The sequence below is a fragment of the Passer domesticus genome, chromosome 9 (genome assembly GCF_036417665.1).
Source record: "Passer domesticus isolate bPasDom1 chromosome 9, bPasDom1.hap1, whole genome shotgun sequence".
Taxonomy (NCBI): Eukaryota; Metazoa; Chordata; class Aves; order Passeriformes; family Passeridae; genus Passer; species Passer domesticus.
In genome coordinates this window covers 37,305,119-37,322,482 of record NC_087482.1, presented here as the reverse complement: position 1 = coordinate 37,322,482, position 17,364 = coordinate 37,305,119, and the positions used below count along the sequence as shown (strand labels likewise).

Here is a 17,364-nt window from a genome sequence, read left to right as displayed (position 1 = left end):
TCAGATCATTGCCGAGCTACACAATCACTGTTAAGCATTAAAATCCAGTGAATTTTACAGGATTTTGGCAATATCGCCGTGTTGCGACAGATTTCAAGGCTCAGCCCACTGCACTGTCCCACCACATCCCCTGCTCAGGGATATCTTTTAGGAGACATCACCAACTGCAGCACTTGCCCAGGACCTGGTGCCCACTTGCACTCTTGGTCATGTAAGATGGTTCTGGAACCCCCAGCAAATTCACACATTTCTGGCAGATGTGCTTTTCCCAGCACAAAACCTGTTAGAGAGCAGACTGAGTCAGTACGACAGTGGTGGAGAGCACTCATGAGACTCAAAGGCAGCATCAGCCAAAACCCCTTAGCTCCCCTTCTGGGGCTTCCAACCACTCAATGATGCTGAACAATGTCCAAGAGATGTTCTTTATTGCATTTCACTTTTCTGGATGAGTTGCATCTCACATTATATGGTATTTTGGCACTGGTAAGATATGCACTACTGACTCGGCATGTCCCAGCTCTGCATGTTGGATCCTCCATGTAGAGAGGATGTTCACCCAGTCATCAGATTTACAGAATAACACAGCAGCCAGCAATAATTCACCCAACCAGATTTAAGGAATATAAATTTTTAAACATTATTTTGATATAACTTTTTTTTTGTAAAACAATATAATCACAGACTTGCTTTTACAATCACAAAGAAAAAGGTGTAATGCTTATTCAGGAAACTCCCAAATACCTACTTCCTAACTGCTGGCAAGAAATGCAAAGCTTGGTGAGACAGTGCTGAGAGCCACAATCACTTTTTTGAATAGCTCATTTTTTTACTAACAAGATAAAAAGTAGATAATCCAGTTGAACACATTTTCAAAGTAAATGCAGATGACCAGAAATCAGCAGTAAAACACCTGCAACCAGTGACTGAAAAGACAGAAATCACGTAAACCTGATTTATTTCTGATGACTTGCACATAAATTAGTAATTTCTTTGAGAAGAGCACAGCACACCATCAACCACCCTAACTACTTGTGGGTGGTAACACAGGAGCACTGACATCAAACAGTTGGCCAGGAGTGCTCACACTCACACAGAGCTCACAGAAAGCGATGCTGAGTGAGTGGTTCTGTAACACATCTTTGTAATGCTATCTGCTACCTCCATCTTTTTTGAATGTTGAATTACGAGCAGAGTAATACATTCAGGGTATTTTTCATGATTATCATAAATGCAACTAAGCACATATATGTACAACAACAGGATGAAACAAAGAGGTTGAAATGCAAGAAGTTGCTCAGGCTGAAGAGACTGACAGCCCTCCTCCAGCAGGTCCTCTCCATCAGCCTCGTGATGCTCTGGAGAGGAGGACAATGACACATCTGAGAGGGAAGGCAAGGAAGAGGGATATTTCCCTACTCCTAAACTAAGCCCTCACAACCTCTTTTGCGTGCAGCTGTGACTTTTTCCTGCGAGCTGCTCCTGCAGGTTAAGGCAGACAGGGCTGTCTGGACAAGGTGAGTAGCAGGGGTTGCTGCACTTGATCTCAAAGCTGGAGGTCTTTGCTTTGTGCTGTGTAGTGCCCCAACACGTTCCTGCAGTTTGCTATTCCTCTAGCCCTAAGCAAGGAAACTTCCAGCTGCCAGACAACTTCTTTCCCACCTCAGAAACAGCACAATTTATGTGACAAATTGATAGAAAATGTGCAGAAAATGTTCAGCTGCCTTTTCTTCCATAGGACATGGAAGCATTTTCTTACTGCACAGCTGCAGAGGTGACAGCAATGGGGCTCCTCCCTGACTGGAGCTGGAGGAGGAAGAGAGGAGAGGCAGGAATGCAGCCACACAGGAGAAAAGAGCAGCCCAGGTCCTCCTCTGCACAGGCAAGGACGAGCATGCACCCAGGCAGAACCAACCGGGAGAGCTCCACCTGCACAAAGCAGCAGATTCTGAGAGCTACCAGAAGGGAATTTAAAAGCTCTGCATGTCTGCAAAGGCATCTGGAACAAGGTAATCTATGGAAATACAGAAACTTGGCAGCCGTCAAGGGAGTGGTGGAATGCACAACTGCAAATAAAAAGTAGAAGCATGATCTGGAGCCATTACCAAACTGAGTCACTCAATTCCCCAGGTGAATTTACAAAGTGATGGACAAGTAGAATTGCTAAAGTACTCTCATTTGGACAGCATGAAAACCAGCAAACAAGTGCCATTAGAACACCACTTCTTACAATTATTTGTTCAGACACAAATATACTTTCTGAACAAGTCCAGTTAGCTTGAGAGATAGAGAATATCCTACATTTAAGAATGAAACCTACCAGGAGAGTTAGTGCTTACTCTCAGAAGAATTATAATAATATTGCCATTGTGCAGTTTTTTTTCATACTGTTTCTAAAAAAGGATGAAAAAGATTTACAGACTTCTGCTGTGGCCAACCGGAATGCAGGAATGCTCATCTGAATACAGTGAGTGTACACAGTTACATCAGGGCTTCTCTGTAGGGGCTTTCAGAAAGCCTTAACCATATCTTAAACATCTGAAGCAACACAGTATGGGAAAGAGCTGCATTCCATTGATGCTCACCACAAAGCATTAAGTTTCAGAGTTCCCTTCACATCTTATGTGTGTTATGCAAGGCAGTATTCTAGCACCAGCTTAACTATTTCTCCTCTAAATTCATCTTAATTTCATAATCTTGGCTGTGACTGCAAGTTCATGTACCTGAACTTGCACCAACTGATCATGGCACAAAATCTTCAAAGATTCTTAAACTCCAGTGTCAGGAAAGGCATATTATCATAATGTTAAAAAATAAATTGCAATGTATTTTCTCCAAAAAGAACTAAGTTGGGCCTTTCATAAAAGACTAAGATGAATGTCTGCTCCTTTCCCCTTGCCTGTAAACAAATCTGATGTTTAATTACTATCATTGCTGAGGAACTGCACTTCAAATTTGAATTTGTCTAACCTCAGCTGATATTGCTATGTCTTTGTCAGCAAATCTCACAAGTCCTTTTACAGAAAGATCAAGTCCTCTGTCAATTGTCTTTTCAATAACCTGAGTAAGTTGAGCTTCTTTAAACCTCACATCATGAGGCTTATTTTCCAGTCCCTGGATCATTTCTGCAGCTGTCCTTTGAATTCTCTCCAAACACATTGGCATTCTTCTTGAAGCATGGAAACCAAAATTCAATTCCAGTATCAGTCTCAACACTGCTGTGTTTATAAGATTACTTATTTTGCTTCACATTCTTTTCCCCCACTTTTTTTCCCTCCTCTTCAATATGCCCAAGAATCACATTAACCCTTTCAAATAAAATAATGGCCCAAGTACAATGTAGAGGCAACAAGCTGTAAAGACCTCAAAGCCCTTCAAGCTACTGCTTTCCAAAATGCTGTTTCACAATTTATAGGTGGGTCTGCAGTTTTGCTAACAAATGCATCACCTTGCAATGGGATGGATTCACATCTTTTGTTGAAATGTGGCAAAACAATTCAGAGATCCTAAAATATACTTCATTATCCCACTAGCACCTCTCTAGTGATCAAGAATCATCAAATATTTTATGCTGTCCAGATAAAAATTATCTAAAGAACAGTGAATTAAAATCTGATTTCATCTCACAATCATCTATAAAGCTAGGTGTGTCCTTGCCAAGTTCAATTCTCAGATATTTCAGGTCTCCACTGTTAATGCAAGTTCTCCAGCACAAACATTTCCAGTATCAGAGTATAGCCTTCTTCCTCCTATCTTCTGCCCTCTCCACCTAAAACAGCCAGGTCCCCCCAGACCTCCTCCACCCAGTCTTGTACTCAACCACTGAATAATCCAGATTTGAAGGGAGCACTGCAAGTTGAACTGGCTGAAACAGTGTCTCCCTACCCCCAAAGCAGGGGTCAGCTTGGATCAGTTGCTCAGGGCATTGCTCATCTCTTCTCCAGGGCCACTAAGTCTTTGCGTAACTATGTATTTTAAGTCAAAAAATAACCTTCTGATGATCTGAATTTCCACCTAAGAAAGAATGGAAAATCTCACCTAGTCATTTTTACACTTGGCATTGCAGCTTAAGTGAGAGCTAGGCCATGTTTGTCAAACACAGCCTGAAAAAAATATATGGATTTACCACAAAAATCATGCAATGCATTGCAGCCTTGAGGTCTGCAAGCAGCATCAACCCAAGCCATTAAGTCTTCACAGTGAGCACAGTGTATTTGTAGTTCTTACGAAAAAACTGTATAACTTTTTTTAGAACTAAAACTACATCAAACATTTTCTCAGAAGCCTTTGAAGAATGTTTCCAACTACCCAAGTGAAGCACAGCTCCAAGTACCCCTCCTAAGGAGACCTTCCCTGCATACATATGTGACTGAAGAGGCCAGCTTCCCCAGTTTCATGAAATGTGTATTAATGGGAAATGTATTGACAGAATTTTAAATGTCAGCTTCCATGTCCAGAGTCGTAAGATTTATCAACACCTCTCTTTATCAATACATTTATTTAACAACACACTCAGCAGTGTTGTTGTTGTTGTACAGCATCAGTTTTCTTGACTACCTAAACAAGGCTGTCCATCGTCCCTTAACCAGTACAGAATATCTTTCAACTCACACATGCCAGTTCCTACAAAGCTTACAAGTTCCTGCTTGTCATTAAGAAAAATCTCCCCCACCCCTCCAAAACCTCCATAATTATATAAACAAAGGACCTGTGTGGAAATACATTTATCCATGTAAAAGCATTTCATAATAGTCAAGTTATCCCCCTTTCCTTGAAGAACAGCTATGTGAAATCCAAGTGACTAAGAGGAGGGCTGCATGTAATGTAACAGCAGGAACTACTACACTGAAATTAGAGACATTAGCCAAGATCCTGTGATCTCCTCACCTTACATTCTTCCTCAAACATCAATTTTTGGCCCTGTCAGAGATGAACAAAACCTTCAGTCTGATTCAAGAGTCACCCTTGTTCTCACGTTACGTTCTCTGCTCTCCTGTCTGGAATTATTAGTGCTGTATTCTCTGCCAAGAGCAAGGAATCTCTTTAGGCTTGAAAAAAATGTGGAACAGAATAAAATAAAAAAAGTCCCATCACATGAGTAAATGAGGCTTGACAGTATGATGGATGCTGCAGGTTCCCAAGTATGAAAGTATTCCTAAGATGATGCCTTTTGCCTGTTACAGCTTCACATCTCCACATAAGCATAAAAGGTTTGCTGCATTCAGGAGGGAGATGCTCAACTATTTAGACTGGATGCATTTTATATAAGACTGAGGATGACTAAGTCACAGCTGGACAGATTATGTTCTAGAAACAAGTTACTTGTTCCTCCCCGTACCTTAAACAACAGCATTTCCTCATCTGCATCTTTTCTCCTTTCTCTTTCAAACACAAGATGTTGAATTCTCACAAGAAAAAAAAACACCCTGGAAACATTCAGGGCAATGTGCTTTAACCAAAAGGAATTTCACATGCACCACTCATAGGGCTGATTTGATTTTGTCATTATGGAAAAACTGAGAACTACCGAGACCTCAGCTGGGTAAGAGTTGGATAGGAGAATGATCTAAACACAGAAGGAAAACAGCACAGACAGGAATTATCTTCCTGAGTAATGCAGATAGATTTTGTGTGCACAAACACAGATTGCCAAAGTACTCTGAAGGCCCCTTTACACAGCTTATCAGTCCTGTGGCTACAAATCAGTAGCAGCATTGTTCATAACCCAAACTACCTTGGAGCATTACAAAGCTAGTGAAAACAGGCAGGGAAAACACCCTGGCTCATAACACCATGCTTCCCCATCATCAACTCATACAGATGTTTTCACCTGTATCCACTACTAAATGCACTCCCCACCACACCTACTAACAGCAGTATTAAAACCACTGACAGCTTTACTGAAAGAAACTGAAGATACATAGAGAAGGAACACAACACTACAGAACATGGACATGTAGGCAGAGGTGATGACTGGTGTGGGTGAGAGAGCCACCTAAAACTGCAACTTGCACCACTAGACCAGAAGCCAAGAACACCCCCAAACCAAATATGTTGTTCCTCCACACTGCCTATAAGATGTCCTATGCAAGTAAATTCCTTTTTTGTGCCTTAATATTTTTAGCAGTAAAAATATTAAGATGTGACATAAATGTGACATCTACTTCTGAGATGTCACATACAGTGTTTCAAGACATGAAAGCCAGGGCTATACCTAGCTCTAAGCAGAACAGGAGTGGGGACACATCATCTTGCCAGCATTTCATCTTGAACTTCCAGGGGGCAAAAAGCACCTGAAAAAAATTTCAGTCAGTGGCCATTTCACACATTTCATTCCTTGTCAGTAAAAACTAAGGACCACACATGCATCCTGGGAGGGAAGCAGAAGACTCCAGTCAGCAGACTCATTGCTGATCAATCTGCAGAACTGCAGAAATTTTAACCTAAGCTAAATGATACCTTTTCAGTACTAACAGAATTTCATAGAAAGTTCAATTGTTTAAGATGAATTTTTAAATTTTAAAATCATGTACCATTTCAGTAACAACCATCTCTCAACAGCTTCAGCAAAAAGTTCACAACATTTTTAAAATATGTGTCAAAGCTACTTTTTTCCTCCTTCACAACCTTCTCTTCATGTGAAACTGAAAATTTTAGAATTCCTTTCAAGTATTGCCTCAGCCCAGTGACTCTCATGGGAACAGACTGCTTCACTATTACTCAGAAAAAGGAATGACGCCTAAACTCTGACACTGGAAGAGCAACAGAAAGCTACAAACTTTGCTTGCAAGAACAGCCTGCTCCCCATACATCTCTGCTGTGTGACACTGTTTAAAAACTGTTAATTTTTTTTTTTTTTCAAGCAAAGGATTTCACTGGGAGGATCCTGGTGACAGTTCATACAGTTCTGCAAAAACCACAGAACTTCCATGAACATTTGGACATCCCATTTCATTCTCCCTGGGATTCTCTCTCCACATGTGATTCAACAAATTTCTGCTGACCAGTTTCAAGCTGACAGTCCCAAGCTGCACCCAAGAGAGGCTTAACTAATGACTGCAGGTTTTAATGCATAGTCTCACTTTCAGAACATGCCAGTGCTTTATTCTTTATTAATTTATTACTGCTGTCTGCACATGTAAGGCTTAGAAAAGCAGGAGCAGGAAACAGGAACTGTGACACATCAATTTCAACTCTCATGTTGTTCCATGGCTGACTGTGGGGAAAGTCTTTCCCCAGTTTGCAAGTTTTTAATCTTCTTACAAATTCTGTACCTGAACATTTTATAAAAGATACTTTGAACCTGCAGTGGCCAAAGAGAATTCACCAGAGATCAAACCTGTGCTGTCAGATGCAAACACTTCTGTGTTCAGCTTCTTGACTTTGAGTGACCCACACCATGCTCCAAGTGTTTCAGGAGCTAAGCTGGAAAAGTAACAAGCACCACCCTCAGCAACAGGAATGGTGATTTCCATAGGTGTGGAAAGAATGCCAACAGCCTTGGGACTTGGGCATCCAAGTGCCTCCCACCTCAGGCAGAGCATGGAAGAAACAGCCCCTCCAAGCAGTGCCACTGCAGGGCAGAGTTAAGGTATTTCCTCTGTGTATCTCACAAGTCACAGCTTTAACCTCAGCTCAGATCTTCCTACTGATAAGGGACATATCTAAAGAGACAGATTTGGGATGGCATACCCCAAAAGGCAACGTCCTAGTATAACTTTCCACCTCTTGCCCAGCCTCTGTCACAGATGAATGATGTGTTCCAACCCTGAGTCCTTGTCCTGGGGCACGGGTGGGGAGCAGACACAAGCACCCAGATGGAGTCCCCAGAGCACATCACCCCAGTGCTCACCTGGGCATTCAGCTCCACGCTGCAAAAACTCTCAGCTGCTGTTGGCTGTGAGGATAAGACAGCACATACACTCTGGTGGGTTCCCTTATGGCAAAGTGATTGATTTGGGGCTATTTGCAAATGTTTTCATTAAATAAAAGATTACCCTTGCAACAGATGAGATTTCTTGCTTATGAGACATACTGCTCACACCCATCATGAATTTTTTTTGCACAGCAATACGCGTTTGGAGATGTCATGACATGCTAACATTTAAATACCTTTATTCAAACACAAACAGCCAAAATGCTGCCTCAAGTTCTGTTAGACCAAGTAGTCTCACTAGGTATGAGACAAAGCCTCAGCTTGCAGTGAGCAGACAGAGCAGCACACAACAGGATCTGCAGTGCACAGTTGCTTTGTTTCAAATTTGCTATAACCAAGTTTTCCATATTAAAGAAATAGGATTGAAGTTTCTGCTGCAACTGGCCTTGGCTGAATTACATTTTTGTGTTGTTCCAGTCATACCTTATGTATTTTCAGAGAAGTTATATGGAATTCACACCGTGATCTTTTTTTATACATTTGACAGTGTATCTTCAGTAATTTATAATTTTCTGCACACCTTGGTATTTCATTACCTGTATCAAGGGGCAAGTAAATACAAAACAAAGACTTTCTAATTCCTAGGTTAAAAAAAAAAAGAAACATTGTGTGGTGCATTTACTTACACAGATTATTAGTAATATTTTTATACTAATTAACTTTTTGCCATATTCCAAAATGAGCCATCACTCCAGCTTTCAGCTGTATTGACTTTCTGCAAAAGTATATCAGAATATTTTGCTGGTTTGAAACAGTTAAGCACCAAGCTTAGGCTGTAACACTTCACCATCACAGATCAAGCCTACATTAAAACTCACATCTGACCAGCTTCTCAAACAAACAAGAACAGATGAAGGCAAGACTACATCATCAATTTTCAAGCAGGGAACTAAGGGTTTGTCTAAATAAAGCACTCCACACAGAGTGATCAAGGGCACAAACTCACGGACTGGCAGAGGTCTGTCAGCATGCAGTGCATGGTGGCTCACTCTCCTTTCAGAGGAGTGTGAAGTTACAGGGGACAGCCTGAGCTGGCCGCGCTGGGCGCGGCACCGAAAGGCGGAGACCCTGTTCCCCTTCTCCGGTCCCCACCACATCCTCTGCACTTCCACCCATATGCTCTCCCCTATTTATTTTGTGAGGGCTCTGGATGCCTGACAAGTCTCTCAGTGAGCCAGTTCGGTTCACTATCTTGGCAAAAAAATAATCCAGCAAAACCCAAAACATAAAATAACCCCAACACAGCGTTCTGCTGGGTTAGCAAGCTGGAGGAGTTCAGAAAAGGAATCCAGCAGGAACCAGAGCTGGCAGACAAAAAAGGCAGAACTCCCCGTTGGGTGAGAGAGCAAGGGGGAACAAAACTTCCCCCATTCAGCAGCAGAGCAGTTGGATATGCTCAGCTGTCTCATGTAACTTCACCCGGAGTAACCTCGCTCGCAGGGTGCAGTTCTGCAATAGTTTCAAGCTGACTTCAGCTGGCACAGCTTCAGTGCAGCCTCCCCATCCCTCCCTGCACTGGTGCTAACCTGACCCCACAGTCAAGCAGTTCAGGCAGAAGCCAGCAGAAAACTCTTCCTTTCAAAAATGAAATGCACTTGTTTTCTGAATGGTAGTCTTCCTGAATAGTTCACCACTGGGGCAGGCATGGGCCAGCAGAGAGGCAGAAGTGACACTGGGAAGAACAGGGCTGTCAGCCTGAACTGCCACAGAACACTTGTGCACCAAAAACCTGCACAAAGCTGTACAATGAATATACTGTGCATCACGAACACCCATTCCAGTTTAACACATGAATTTCCATCTACAAGCAAAGCCTGAGGTAGAAATTAGAAGAACTGCACAACAAAGAGAGTTTGCGACAAGCTCAGAACCTGACTTTCACCCTGCAAGTATCCTTGTTCCCTCTTAACTTCCAGGCCATCTTGAACCCCAACATCCTTAAGTTCATAAAACTGCAAGAGAATTTTAACCACCAAGCCAATCTCCCCTACAGTCAAACAGAGCCTACTTAACTCAAACAAGCAGTCATCTTTTCTTCAAAGGTTCACTTCAGATGTATTTATACAGGAAGCTTCCAGATCTTAGCTGTAGCAAAAGTTAATCTACAGCCACACTACTGAAAACATTCTTGTAACATTATAAGCTATTCCAACTCAATGCCACTGAAACACAGCAAATAATGTTTTAGTGTCTTTAGTTGAAGGCCACACAAATGCAACAGGCTTGTGCACTCTTCCAAGTATCTATAAATTGATAGTGCAGCTCAGGTTGAGGCATGCTATTTTAAGGGCTCCATGTTGAACCCCCAGGGCACTTCAGTTTCCCAAATCACTGGTTCTCAAACTTTTCCCAGTGTACTCCTTCCTGCCTACAAGCAAGGATACGTTCTCACCTCCTCACTCTCTCCCATAAAAACAGTTGAGAACTGCTCCTTGGCAGTAGTTTCCACACCAGCATACTGCAGGGGTTCCAGTCCTAAAATCTGACTTAAAACATTCCCAGAAAGATGTAATTTGGGCAGAGGCAGCTCTGGGAAACATGACCACACTGAAAAATATGCCTCTGTTCCCATTCTCTGAAGTACCTGGAACTGTGATGGGAAGTTTCAGTCTTCCTGGTCTCATCCTTCCACCAGCTACAACCTCTGCAGCTCCCATATTCTGCTCCCAGAAGCAAGAAGTGACTTTCTGTCCTACAGTGTGAGCAATACTGTCTTATGTGGGCTTCCTTATCCAAATATGACCATCAACAAAATCCTCAAAAATTCTCAGCCATTTATTTTCATGATTCAAAGTCATGCAAAACCAAGAGGCCACATAATCTGATGCCAATGAACTAAAACTCCAGGCTGCATCCTCTTTTTTTTTTTTCCCTTTACTGAATCAGTAGCAGCAGGCATGTTCTGTTAAAAAGTTCGGTGGCAGGGTCTCACACGCCTTCCCTATCAACAAGTTGCATTTCAAACTGCTTGCTTTAAAGTCAAGAAAGAAAGAAAGTATCAGAAAGAACTTCAAATTGTTTTCCAGGTTGCTGGCACGGTCACTGAAAACATTTTGTCCTGTAAATCAGCAAGGCTGCAGAAGAAAACCCTGGTATGAGTTCTGTGAGGACAACAGGAATAGGCCTGAGTCACTAAATGAGCAGCTACCAAATCCAGACAATATCTTCTTGTCAATGTGTATGATTGCAATTGTAATCATGTTCTAAATATGAACACATCAAAAGCATCCTGACCTTTCTACCATGAAATTACTTTGAAATATTTTAGGGCATTTTGGTTTTAAAGCTAACTCACATTCTGCCTCAAAAGGCTGCCTGTAAGTGAAAAAAAAAAAAAAAAACCAACCCAAACCCTAGGCTTGTTTAGAACAGGATGAAAACAGAGAAGTTTGCTGCCTTGAAAACTAGATAGATCTGAGTGTTTGGGATACCTCCCCTTTGCTAAACTTAGCCCTTCTGTGACCCTCAGGGAGGAATGCAAGACCTGTCTACGTTATCAAGTTTATAAGGATTACACTTTAGCATAAACAACAGATCATTTCTGAACTTCACTCTAAAAGTCAAATTCCTGACCATTTCTCAATGCCACTCTGCTATGTTCCTCTCTCTTAGTCCCCCCTTTTTTCTTCGTGTTTGGTGAATGTGAGACTATTAGATTCCTGACCACAAAAGAAATTACTTTTCCCGCTCACACTAAAAGCTTGCCACTCAAACCGCTGACAAATCCTCCCACATTTTTCCACCTTTAAGTCTGAGTACATCAGTACACTTTGCTGAATATTTCCCATATTGCTCATTAAAATAATTGGGGTTTGTGCATGTCTGGCAGGAGGAAAATAAAACTCACCAAGAAATACTTTATTTCTCAAATATATTATTTAAAATATAGTTTGTTCTACTTGTTTCAGCATTTAAATTAGATTTAAGGATCAGAATGACGCAGATTTACAATTTAAAAAACTATACTGATGGTCCTATAGGACTTGTGGCAACAGAAACTAGCATTAAGACTATTATTTGCTGAAGGTTTCTTTTTTTGGGCTACAGCTTTTCAAGTTCAGACTCATCGGTTGAAGTGAGGGAAAAATCTCTTCAGCTATTTTTGTTACAGGAAAATACTACTTCACCACTGGCTCGGGAGGGGGGAAGGGGGACGATGAACCAGAACCTCCTGATTTGTCCCATAGATCATCCTTCAAGACAAAGAGCATCTTTGCTAATTATAGAAAAAAAAATTTAAACTAGGAGCAGTTGAAAAACTGTTTCTCAGCATGCTCAGTGGGCATTAGCTGCGATTTCAGCAGCTTAGCAAGTCCCACCCCTGTGTGAGCTCAGCAGGGAGGCCTGGAGCACTGCACATTCTCCCTGCTCAGCAGGGACAGGGGCTGCAGCTCGGCTGATTTGCTACAGGAATACTGGAAAATTGCCACCAAAATAGCAAATCCTGTGGAAAAAAAACCAACCCTAACCAAGATCCCCCAAGCAACTTCAATAAGGAATTAAAAGGAAAAAGTGGAAAAAAACCTCAGCTCCCACAGTTTCAAAATGCTGAACTCTTGCTGCATTATGGTCTGGGGCTTTTTCCATGATCAAAATAAGCAAAAGGTTTAGGTTAAGCCAGATTTATACAAACCCACCCCTAACAATGGAAGTGCAAACTTACAGTGCACTAACTCTTGCCACAAGTCGGTCATGGGAGCCAAAGACTGGCTGTAGAATCTGTAACAGCTGTAATACCCATAGCTATTTTTCTTTTAATTTGCAAGAGGGGAAAAAAAAAAGCCAACTAAACAGACATGTAAAATACAACACAATTTTATTTTAAAATCAAATAGCAGCTGAAGTTTCATAGAGGCAACTGAGACTTAACAGCTCACACGCTATACACTTAAGCACATTTAACATTTCAACTCAAGCACTGCTACTACATCTTGTACACATAAAGAACAGTTTCCCTATTGCAATCTTTCTCATACACTGCACACAACACAGCATTTCATTGGCAAAATTTCAGAGTTACACACACAAGCAGCACCAGAGTAAAAACACAAATGTGCTTTTGTAATACAGTAATAATGTCATGAGAACAATGATTTTTGAATTTTCAAACCTCTAAACAGTCATTATGTTTGTTTTAATATTGCCAGAATAGATAGAAACATTTTTATCTCATCACATCATTCAACACAAGTTTGTAAAAGTCTGATCATCCAAAATGGGAGAAAGTACAGACTGGACAGATTAATAAATTACACGTCTGGGACATCACACATTTAGTTCTCCCTTGCACACTTTGCACCTGGAAGTTTGAATTAAAAATGTTGGGTTTTTTTTTACTTTAAGGAACATTTGGAAAATTTAAATCCATGATTGCTGGTTGGGTTTTTTCCCCTCCAGAAAAAAAAGAACATAACTTCTGCATGTTCTGAGATTCCAGTTCAATGCCATCCCTTTCCTGTGTTTTTTCAACTTTGACCTGTTAAGTTTTAAAATAAAATCTTGCAGTAACTGAGGCTCTTTTTAAAAAGTGATTCAAATGTACATGGGATTTCATCACCCCACCTTGCAGTAGGGAAATATCAGACAACATTAGCTAAGGAATATTACTTTCAGGTCACTTGGGATTTGACAGTAAAATGAAGAGCCAGGGCCTTGTCAAAGCAGTGCCAGTTATCCAACAGAATGTGAGGCAATGGACCAATTCCCCATTATAACCTACAGAGAGACTGTAAACAACCTACAGAGAGACTGTAAACAAAGACTAAAGGGCCATGAAGATCACTTTCTGTATTTCATTAAAACAAGGAGCCGTTTTCATACTCACAAAATTCAGAGTTCAGTACTGGTGTCATGTCACTCCAGGTTAGGCAGCAGATGACACCTCCAGCCCCAGAGACTGATGTGTTTTAGGGGGGTTAAAAGTTGCTCACCCCACCTTGTGAGGCAATTTGTGTGCTACAGATCCTCAAATATAAAAGCTACTCAGAGTTTGGCATCTAGCACATGATTGCTGCCAGTCAAGCGGATTTAAGGGCATATCTTAATCTCTCTCACATTATTCTGGTCCTGGAATTTTTTGCTTCGAGCTCATAGTAATTCTGAGTTGGGTAACTCAGGCCAGGGCAAGGGGCTCCCCATGCTAGGTGTTAGTTTACAAAGATGGCAGTGTTTTCTAATGCTAATGTATTCCCATGCTGCATACCTCGACTAACAGTTTCATCTCTAACAAACGCACTGGAATATGCTGATAGCTCTAACTCGACAGCACAATATCATACAGACAGGGGCCAGTGCCAAATGGTTAGTTAAGCAGATAAGAAAGGCACTCATTCTTCCTTTAAAAAAAAAAAAAAGGAAGCTATTGCAGTCAGGCAGACAGAGTGTGGATGGGAGCTGGCAGATTCCACAATACAGAGTCACGTCAAAAATGGCCTCCTGCAAACTGTTCCTTCAAGCATTTGAGTCAACCGAAAGGCAGGAATCTTTCCCATTATCCCCAGGAGTTTTACCTCCCTATTCCACAGCAGAGCAACATTTCCTATACATTCTGACATAAAAGCATGTAAGAAGCTCAGAGAATAAATTGTACTCTGCAGCAGAGGAAAACTCCTCTCCCCACTTTCTACTTCCAGTCCTAAAGTTGAGTCGGGACTTTATTTTGACAGTTCCCTGGTCTGTGAATGGAAAATCCCTCCTCAGCACTAGCAGGCTGGTGTCTGCTGCACACACCCACTGCACACAGCAGAAATTCCAGTCAATAAGGCAAGTGGGGCCCAGGCGCTGGGAGGGGAGGAAGGAGACATACAAACAATAAGAAAAGCATCTGGCTCTGTTACTGGCTGGGAAGGAGACTGGAGTTCAAAAAAGACACAACTGCAGCCTTCACTTCACAGGAAGATCATATCAATTCTTGCTGCCCTACTTTTCACACAGACCAAAATATGTGGAAAGGGTAACCTGGGGCTTCCAGCCCACACTTTAATGCAATTCCATTAACTCAAGAACGGTGATAAAACCCACCTTGGATATTTTTGTCCCACAGGCCCAAAACATATCCCTGCTTCTGCTTTAGGCCTGTGGAAACAGCCCAAAAAGTAAAGTCCTTTGCTGAACATGAGTGAGCCATCCCTCTACCACCACACTAATGGAGGCTGCTCTGCTGTCCTTCCCTGGAGATAGCAGCCAAGTCTAGTGAAGCTTTTCTCATAGCAACCAGAGCTCCAGAGCCAACAGCAGCTGCTGTCACTGCCTTCAACGCTTACCCACAGGATCCAGAGCACAGCAACACCCTCCTCCCTGCACCTCTACAGCAAAAAAAAAAACCCTGAATGCCGGCAACAAGATGACTTCCTGGGTCAACCACAAGAAGAAGAAAAAAAGAAATCCTAGTATTTCCTATACAAGTGAAAAGAGGAATCTCTGATTATTTAAAAAAAAAAGAAATTCCTTTTTTGGATTTAGATTCTGGCAGCAACACCCAGTCAGGGTGGGGGCAACTGCCTGAAATCCATAATGTACCAGCACACCATCAGACACCAACATCAAGTTCTTCCCTCACCCAAGGAGAGAGATTCGCCCCCGCCGTACCCCAACGCTCTCATTACATCATGGCCCGAGCCCGCAGCAGCCACAGGAGCCCTGCAGCACCCCGTGACCTCTCCAGCCCCGCAGAACACGCTCTTCCCCCGCAACAGTGGGCCCAGGATCTCAGCTGGTGTCAGAGGAACACGAGGACACGGCCGGGAAGGGGCTGCGAACCCCCCTCGCTGCTACACCCATCTGCCCCGCTTCCACGGGGCCACACGCGGCCTCGCCTCTCTCCCTCCCCCGGGACGGCGAGACACGGCCCGGCGCCGCTTCCCCGCCCGGCCCGGCGGTGAACTCCGGTCACCGGCACGCAAGGACCAGCCGCCGGTCGGCAGTGACCTTGCCGGTGCCGGCGGGGGTCGGAGCGCGGGCAGCGCGGCGGGGAACCCCCCCTGCGCCGGCGGCGGCCGCGGTGACGGGCGAGGAAATGCGGGAGGATCCGCGCTGCAGCCGCCGGCGCCGGGAGCGGGGGTTACGGAGGAAGGCGCCGCGCGGGCACCATGAGAAAGCAGAAAATGCAGGTCAAACACCGCCTCCACCGAGGCCTGGAGGGGCCGGCGGTTCGGGGCGGGCAGCCACAGCCCGGAGGCTGCCCCGAGCCGGACGACGACCCCCGCGGCCCCTCGGGACAATGCGAGGACACGGGGGCGCGGAGAAGGCCGGGCTGCAGCGGGGCTTCCCCGGCGCTCGCCTTCACCGACAAAGCCCCGCGGCCGCTCCAGCCCCAGCTCCGGCCCCGGCGCCGCACCGGCCGCCAGCGTCCCGAGCCCGCGCACCGCCGGGCCCGCCATGATGCCCGCAACCGCGCCGGACCGGGTCAGCTCGGGCCGGGCCTCCGGGGGCACGGCGGGGCGCTGCCGACCGGGCTGCCACGGCAGCGCAGAGCAGAGCGTCAGACCGCGGGCCGCGCAGGAACCCCCGCGGCCGTCCGCCCAGCCGTCCGCCCCGGCGTTCCCTCCCGCCGCCCGGTACGGCCGGTTCCCGCCTGCCCGCGCCTACCTGGCCGGCCCGTTCCCCGGGCCCCTGCGCGGCACCAGGCCCGGCTCGGCGCCACGGCGTGTCCCGGGCAGCCGGCGAGAGCGAGCGCTCAGCCGCGGCAGCGGCGGCCCCTCCCCCGGCGGCAGCGGCGGCTTCTCCCCGGGCCGGGCGGAAACGGCACTGGGTGCACGGGGATCCCCGGCGCCGGCGCCAGGGGCGCCCCGGGCACGCCCACCCCACTCCCTGTTGGCTGTCACGCCGCCGCGTCCCGCCCCGCCGGGGCGCCCGCCGCCGCCGCAGCCCCGCCCTCCCGCCTTCGCCATTGGCCGCCTCGCCTGGCGGCCCCGCCTTTGCTGCCGCTTCATTGGGCAGCACGCGTCCGCCCCGCCGCGCGCCCCACGGTCCCGGCGCCCCATTGGCGCGCGGCGCTGCCACTCGGCGCGCGGAGCCGGGGGGGGGCGGCCGCCGGCGGCGCCGACGCGATGCGGGGCGGGCGGGCTGCGGCAGCGCCCGGCGGGCGAGCCGCGCTACGTGCCGAGGGGCGGGGCCGGCGGGGCGCGATCGCTCGGCGCGGGGCGACTCCCGCGTCGGGACACGTGGCAGAACGGAGGGGCGGCGCGGGGGGCGGCCGGGAGCTCTGGGCGGAGGGGGGCGCAGGGCGCCTGCGCGGCGGCGCGCGCGCGGGGCCTGCCGCGCGGCACGTCCGCGCGCGCGGGCTGGAGCGGGAGGGGGCTGGGCCGGGGGTGCCCTCACGGGGTCCCGGCGGGGCCGCCCGGGGCCGGGACCGCCCCTCCTCGGGCCGGCGGGGCCCGCGCTCCCACAGCTGGCCGGGCGCCGTCCCTGGAGCCCCGAACAAAGGCCGCGGG

The 17,364-nt window shown here is 45.9% G+C and overlaps 1 protein-coding gene across 2 annotated transcripts in view; it reads right to left on the bottom strand.

The window, feature by feature from the left end:
• Window positions 1–16,675, bottom strand: part of SETD5 (SET domain containing 5) — a 65,060-nt gene extending 48,385 nt beyond the window's left edge. The window contains exon 1 of one of the 2 annotated variants that reach the window (XM_064432777.1): window positions 16,520–16,675. The gene's annotated coding sequence lies outside the window, so the exon portion shown is untranslated. The remainder of the gene's footprint in view (window positions 1–16,519) is intronic. The other variant, XM_064432774.1, reaches the window with a different exon arrangement.
• Between the last annotated feature and the right edge of the window lie 689 nt (window positions 16,676–17,364).